Source organism: Onychostoma macrolepis, chromosome 07, assembly GCF_012432095.1.
Source record: "Onychostoma macrolepis isolate SWU-2019 chromosome 07, ASM1243209v1, whole genome shotgun sequence".
In the NCBI taxonomy this organism is placed as follows: domain Eukaryota; kingdom Metazoa; phylum Chordata; class Actinopteri; order Cypriniformes; family Cyprinidae; genus Onychostoma; species Onychostoma macrolepis.
Genome location: NC_081161.1, coordinates 704,787 through 712,286, shown reverse-complemented (window position 1 = coordinate 712,286; position 7,500 = coordinate 704,787). Strand labels below are relative to the sequence as shown.

General features: G+C 39.5%; 1 protein-coding gene across 40 annotated transcripts in view; it reads right to left on the bottom strand.

The window, feature by feature from the left end:
• The window catches only part of LOC131543457 (receptor-type tyrosine-protein phosphatase delta), a 336,697-nt gene that overhangs the window by 240,559 nt on the left and 88,638 nt on the right, over positions 1 to 7,500 (bottom strand). For all 40 annotated transcript variants that reach the window (XM_058780793.1, XM_058780808.1, XM_058780795.1 and 37 more), the window contains exon 4: positions 118 to 191. The gene's annotated coding sequence lies outside the window, so the exon portion shown is untranslated. The remainder of the gene's footprint in view (positions 1 to 117; positions 192 to 7,500) is intronic.

Below are 7,500 nucleotides of genomic sequence, written 5' to 3'. Positions count from 1 at the left end.
GTAAGCCAATGAGGCTCGGGAGAGATCAGAAAGTACTGAATTACAATTATTCATTTATTTATTTTTGCATTTTAAATTGTTTCAAGTGCAGTAAAACACAGGTGCATTTGGTCTTACCGTTCATGAAACCCTCGTCATCTGAGCTGTCTCTGGCCAGAGGAATGAAAGAATAAAACCCCTCAGAATCTCACCTGGAAGACAAGAGCAAAACAACAGAAACGGCTTACATTTTAGAATTCAAACTGTTCATTCCCTAGTGGGCCCTAGTGAATTTCTATTTCTGTTTAGAGTTCATGATTTGTGGTGGTCCAATCACAAGTGTTCAGCATGAAACACAGGTGTAAATGGGGTACAAAAACATTTGTTACATCTGATGATAAATTATCCACTGGCGTTAAAGTCGATATAGCCTGTTTCTGCCATGGAATGAAAAACAATGAAGGTAATTGTGACTTATCTTACAATTAAGATAAGTCACATTTACTTAATTTTTCACAATCGCAAGTTCCAGGTGTTTTCTTTAGTAGACGGATATTTTCATCAATAAGACAACTATTCTGACAGTTCAATTGAAATGGATAGTTCACCCAAAAATGAAAATTCTGTCATTAAATTATCACCACCCGTTTTCAAGAGTACCACGACAGATGCGTGTGATGCTGCTGACGCAAGAGCCGGCATTTCTGACGCAGAACACGCATTTGCTGCGGCTTGTTTACAAGCAGAGGAATGCACACGTATGCAGCGTGGTACTTTTGTGATTGTGCATGGTGGTGGAGATTGACACAGAACAGAAGACATTGCTAAATAAAGTTGTTATTTTTGGTTTCTTTGCTCTCAAAAAGCATTCTCATGGCCTAATAAAATTACTGTGGAACCACTAATTTCTGCGGCTTGAACGTGGTAGTTCCATGCTGCTTATGCAGGGTCAGAAAGTTCTCGGATTTCATCAGAAGTATCTGAACAAAGGTCTTACCGGTTTGGAACTAAATGAGGATGAGTAATTAATGACATAATTTTAATTTTTGGCTGAACTATCCCTTTAAACTATGTATTATGTTGCAGTTCCTCAGAATAATACCAGCAAACTGGAGAGTAATTGCTTTATGTTTTACGAGCTAAAGCCATTTTTTACTTGCATTCGGCTTGGCGCATGTTGATTTTCTGGCATTCTGTTGTTTGCACATATTCTCATCAAAACTGGTCCATTTCCGTCATCACATCAAATAACCACATCTCATGAACCCTTGAGTTTGCTGCCCAACTGTACGTCCAACCCTCGGGTCTCATTTTTATTCACATCATATTAACTGTGCTAGCCTGATGTGTAAACAGCAATCTGTCTCATGTGACCAGGTGTAATCAGGCCTCTGTGTGCTTCATTACAGTGGTTTGTCTAGCCACATGACAGCTGATGATTGACTGGATGATTGATTGATTGACTGATTAGATTTGGGAGCTCCACACACTGTCAGACCTGAGAAATTAGTCTTGAAGGACGATGAGATAAAACAGCATTAAACAAAGTCCTTTCTACACTCTCGTTCAGTTTTCTCGTGTGAGTCCCCGGAGCTTAGCGTTTTATTTAGATTCACTGCTAATTATGCAGACGGATCTGTTTACTCTTCAGATCAAAGTTTCTCCCCTCTGTGTTATTCAGAGATCTAAACAGTCCTTTCATTAGCATGGCCAACAAAGACTTTAGCACCGCCCCCTCAGAAAACTCATTAATTAGTGTGCATAATGAGTTTAGTGATTTAGAGTTAAATCCGCCATGCAAACGGACTCCTGTCTAAAGTCATTCCACTTCCACCTGGAGTCAAGTCAGTGGCCTCAAACTCTGAATTGAGTAAATAAACATGTCTCACTTGATGAAAGAAAGAGACTCTACTGTATTATTCTGCTGAAGAAAAGACAAAGGCAAAATTCAGTCAGATAACTAGCTTAATGCATGAGTGAGAGTCTGAATTGTATTGATAGCACTGCACTTGATGCTGAACTAATAAAAAATGAATTAGAGTGCACCACTGCACCATTAATTTTGATTAATTGTGCCTATGGTATTCATTTTCTTGATCATATGATGTGTAATACTCTCAGTTTTCACAAATTTGATTTTTCCATACAGATCCACAAAATTGACAATGTTTACAGATAACATACAAATGTATGAGCGCAACTGTATGAGCACAATATATGTATATTATTGGATGATAAAGTATATCAATTATTATAAACACATCAAATTTTAGCTAATGTTTTAATGGCAACTTTGTGTATGTTAAATTCCACATTTTTTTTCTTCTTCTTTTTTTTCCCCTCAAAATACAATGACGCAATGAAAACCAATTCCATTCAGCCTAGTGATATCACCCAGGCAAGCAAGAACAAGGAGAACAGCAAAGGACCTATTATCGAGCCTTGTGGCACACCACATATTTGACATCTGGGCAGACAGACAGGTGTATCAAAGGTCAGTGGATGGTCAGGACCAGCGAGAGACAGGGTGGATCACTTGCATTTGAAGCTTTTATATTCTAGTTCTAGTAAATATATTCTAATTGTAGTTTTTCATGTCACTTCTGTATATATCAAATTTCACACTATTTTCCTCAAAATATGAGGCAATAAAATCTAATGCCATTCAGCCTAGTGATATCACCCAAAGCAAGCATGAACAAAGAGAAGAGAAAATTACTGAGCCTTGTGGCACACCGTAATTTACCACTGTAAGATCAGACGTCTGTTCATTTTAACAGAGTTGTATCTATTTAAAATCTAGGATTTGAAACCAGGCATATTTGACATCTGGGCAGACAGACAGGTGTATCAAAGGTCAGTGGATCGAAGGGTCAGAACAGGCTAGAGACAGGTTTGGATCACTTGCATCTATACTTTTTATATTCTAAATATAAATATAGAATAAATATATTCTAGTTGTAGTTTTTCATCTCACTTTTGTATATATCAAATGTCACACTTTTTTCCCCTCTCAAAATACAATGAGGCAATGAAAATTAATCTCACGCAGCCCTAATGATATCACCCAAAGTGAGCATGAACAAGAAAAAGAAGAAAGGACCAAATACCGAGCCTTGAGGCACATCACAATTTACCACTGTAAGATCAGATGTTTGTGCATTCATACAAACAACGTGATATCTATTTGAAAATTCGAAACCAGGCATTTTTGACATCTGGGACAGACAGACAAATCAAAGGTCAGTGGATGGCCAGGACAGGTGAAGTTCTAGTTTTTATGTGATACAGACTTCTAAAAAGAGAATGATTCATTAAAATAGTAGTAGGGATGAATGCATTTCCTTGACATTATTTTATCAGTTATGCAGTGATATGCATCCCTGATATTACCAACTGATACATCACTGTACCATAGTACTGTATCGGTAGGCTCTTTATTTGTAAAGCAGTTTAGAAAAGTGTAATACGTGCTGTGTCATTTGAAGAAATCTTTTAGAGATGCTTTGACCAGATACACCTCGTATCTGGTTCAGTTTTGTAACCACTCACTTTTTGAGTAGCACAACACATGGAGCTAAAGGTATTTTGTTTCACAGCAACCAAATGGTTGCAAAAATTCAGCACTGGCTGTTTTTTTTTTTTTTTCTCTTCAGATCTCTGTGTTGAGTAGGAACTCTTTGATGGCGAATCATTCCTGTCCTCAAACGCTTCACTTTTGTGTGCTAATTTTGGCCCTGCTGCTAATTAACAGCTCTGTGCTGAAGAGTTTGAGCTTGCAGCCACACAAACTGTTCCCCTGCTGTGTGTGTGTGTGCGTACCTGCCTTCATGCGCACACACACACACACACACACACGCAGGTTTGACACCATTCTGTCAGAGCGCTGTGAGAGCGAAGCTCACTGTTTCTCAAATGAGCAGAGCACAAATGAACCAACAGGAAATGGTTTCCATCATGGAATCATTTCAAACTGTCTTTCTCTCTCTCTTCCTTCCTGTCTGTCTGTCTTTAGAAACAGCTGTCTGAGTGTCCTACGGCTGTCTGGTCCCTGCCGTGATGGTTCCTGACTGTTGAAAAGCTCTTGGTTAATTAACGTGTTCTGTATTAATTCAGACATCCACACAGAGTCATTATTCACAGGAGACGTGTTATACATTTACACGGTACTCGGTGTCTCTGTAATTTAACTACATTTCCAGAGTTTTCAGCAGCAGCGGTGTGTGTGTGTGTGTTTGGCTCATGGCTGCGTCTCCCTGTGTCTATATTTAGTGTGAGTGCGTTTGGAGTCTGTTGGATGTTTATTTGAGATGAAATTGAGAGCAGGTGACAGCGAGCGTGTGGGACGATCTCACGGGACTCAATGTGACGAGTACGACTGCTGATACGCTAAAGCTTCAATCACTGCAGAGATTTCACACTGTCAGTGTTCATCTGTCTACCTGCATTATCTGTCTGTCTCTCTGTTCTATCTATCATTCTATCAATTGTTCTATGTATATCTGCCTCTTTTTTCTATCTGTCTGTCTATCTATCTGTCTGTCTGTCTGTCTATTAGTTGTTATATTGTCCTGTGTTCTTTCTGTCTTTATGTATTAATGGATGAATGGGATAAAAATGGTAGAAGGGCATTTTTAGGTCATGCAAATGTAGTAGAGCTCCACTATTCTTGTACACACACACACACACACACACACACACACACACACAAAGCTCATTGTAAGTGAATTAATTTGGTGATCTCTCGCTGTGTTTAAGTGGGGCAGACAGCAGGGGAGGAGAAAAGAGCAATATTCATAAATCTACCACAGAACGACAGACAGAGAGAGAGAGACAGCTGGAGGAAATATGGCCAAAAATGGAAATAATGGTCTACATAAAAAGAGGAAAAAGATGAATTAAAGAGTGGGGCGTGTGAAAGAGCAGATGAAACGAGGGAATGAAGAGGCTGTGTGAGAGATTCACAGACGCACCGCTAGTGTGCGCTGTTCAACCGGTAATGACACACAGACCCTGACCCAGATACACACACACACACACACACACAGAGAACTGTGACCCCAAGAGCATTTTGGGAATTGTAGTTCTCATGCATTGAACTGAGCTGATCGTCTGTCTCTCTGTTGCTGATATGAGCTGCAAGATTACATCATCAGATAAACCAACACAACGAGTATTGCTCAAACACACACACACTCACACACACAGAAAACATTACAGACAGATGGATAAGACGGTGATTTAAAAGACAAATGTCTCTGAGGCTCATGACGATGTTCTGGGAGAAACATCAAACCTGAGCCGTATAGTGAACGACACCTGTCTCACACACACTGTAAACCCTGAAAGAAGCTGGAACGTGTCTCAGTTTGGGTTCAGCAGCTCACTGTGTGTGTGTGTGTGAGAGAGCATGTGTGTGAGTGTGAATGTTGTTTATGTTCTTATTAAGGCTCTATTTTGAGAGTGTAATATATTCAGCGTCTCCAGAGCTTTTCCTGTTTCCAGCAGAATTTCACTCAAGCACACCATTAACTTCCAGAGCTGTAACTCAATAACTAAACACACTCTCAGACAGCGTGTGTGTGTCGTACATCAGACGAGCTGCAGTCATAACGCTGAAGGTTTGAAGATGTTGAAGTCATGTAAATAAAGTGCGAGTGTGTTCAGGTGTGTGACTGTACGTGCGTTTGTTTGTAATGAAATTCAAATCACAGCTTTATGCATGAAATAATAAGCATGGAATTTAAACACGTCTAAAAATAGAGGAGAGATTTGACTCCCGTCTGTCGCACACAGAGACAGCTCTGCAGCATGACGACAGACAGACACACAGATTCCCAGCATGAATACAGATTGAAATGATGAAAACTTTCTGAAATCACTTACACTCACGTGGACAAAGAAATAGGTGTTAAACGCTCATGAAAGATCTTCAAAAACTCCTTTACTTCACGCAGTATGCGTGTCTTTCATTCACAATTTTCTCTCAGTTAAACTTCACTAATCAGCGCAGGACATAGATCTGAAGAGACCATTACCATACTTCACTCTCTGAAGAGTTTTATAGGTCATTATAATGAGTTTTTGATTCTTTCCACAAAATCTCACATTTAAGGACAAGAGCCTCATTTTAATAATAAAACATAGGGTCTAAAGGCCTGCCCCCTGTTATAGGCCACACCCCTAACTTAAATACGCTTGATATGTGCTACTCTCAGACTTATTGTAAGAAGTGCCCTACAAAGTAAACAGTGCAGAGAACAAGTTGACATAGTCATATGACTTCTGACATTTACCCATAAGTCACTGTGCCACCTCAAAACTACATGAAGTTTGAAATTGAAATTAATGAAGAAAAGGAGTTAGGGTTTAATTTATATTATTTTTATTAGTATTCACTATTTATATTATAGTATTGTATATCAGTTCACATGAACGTACTGCATAAATGTGCATGTAGCAGATCATGGTATTTAATTATATACAGGTGCTGGTCATATAATTAGAATATCATCAAAAAGTTGATTTATTTCACTAATTCCATTCAAAATGTGAAACTTGTATATTATATTCATTCATTACACACAGACTGATATATTTCAAATGTTTATTTCTTTTCATTTTGATGATTAGAGCTTACAGCTCATGAAAGTTAAAATTCAGTATCTCAAAATATTAGAATATTACTTAAGACCAATACAAAGAAAGGATTTTTAGAAATCTTGGCCAACTGAAAAGTATGAAAATGAAAAGTATGAGCATTTACAGCACTCAATACTTAGTTGGGGCTCCTTTTGCCTGAATTACTGCAGCAATGCGGCGTGGCATGGAGTCGATCAGTCTGTGGCACTGCTCAGGTGTTATGAGAGCCCAGGTTGGTCTGATAGTGGCCTTCAGCTCATCTGCATTGTTGGGTCTGGTGTCTCTCATCTTCCTCTTGACATTGAGATTCTCTATTGGGTTCAGGTCAGGTGAGTTTGCTGACCAATCAAGCACAGTAACACTATGGTCATTGAACCAGCTTTTGGTACCTTTGGCAGTGTGGGCAGGTGCCAAGTCCTGCTGGAAAATGAAATCAGCATCTCCATAAAGCTTGTCAGCAGAAAGAAGCATGAAGTGCTCTAAAATTTACTGGTAGATGGCTGCGTTGACTGTGGACTTCAGAAAACACAGTGGACCAACACCAGCAGATGACATGGCAGCCCAAATCATCACTGACTGTGGAAACTTCACACTGGACTTCAAGCAACATGGATTCTGTGCCTCTCCACTCTTCCTTCAGACTCTGGGACCTTGATTTCCAAATGAAATGTAAAATTTACTTTCATCTGAAAAGAGGACTTTGGACCACTGAGCAACAGTCCAGTTCTTTTCTCCACAGCCCAGTTAAGATGCTTCTGGCGTTGTCTCTGGTTCAGAAGTGGCTTGGTAGCCCTTTTCCTGAAGGCGTCTGAGCGTGGTGACTCTTGATGCACTGACTCCAGCTTCAGTTCTCTCCTTGTGAAGCTCTCCCAAGTGTTT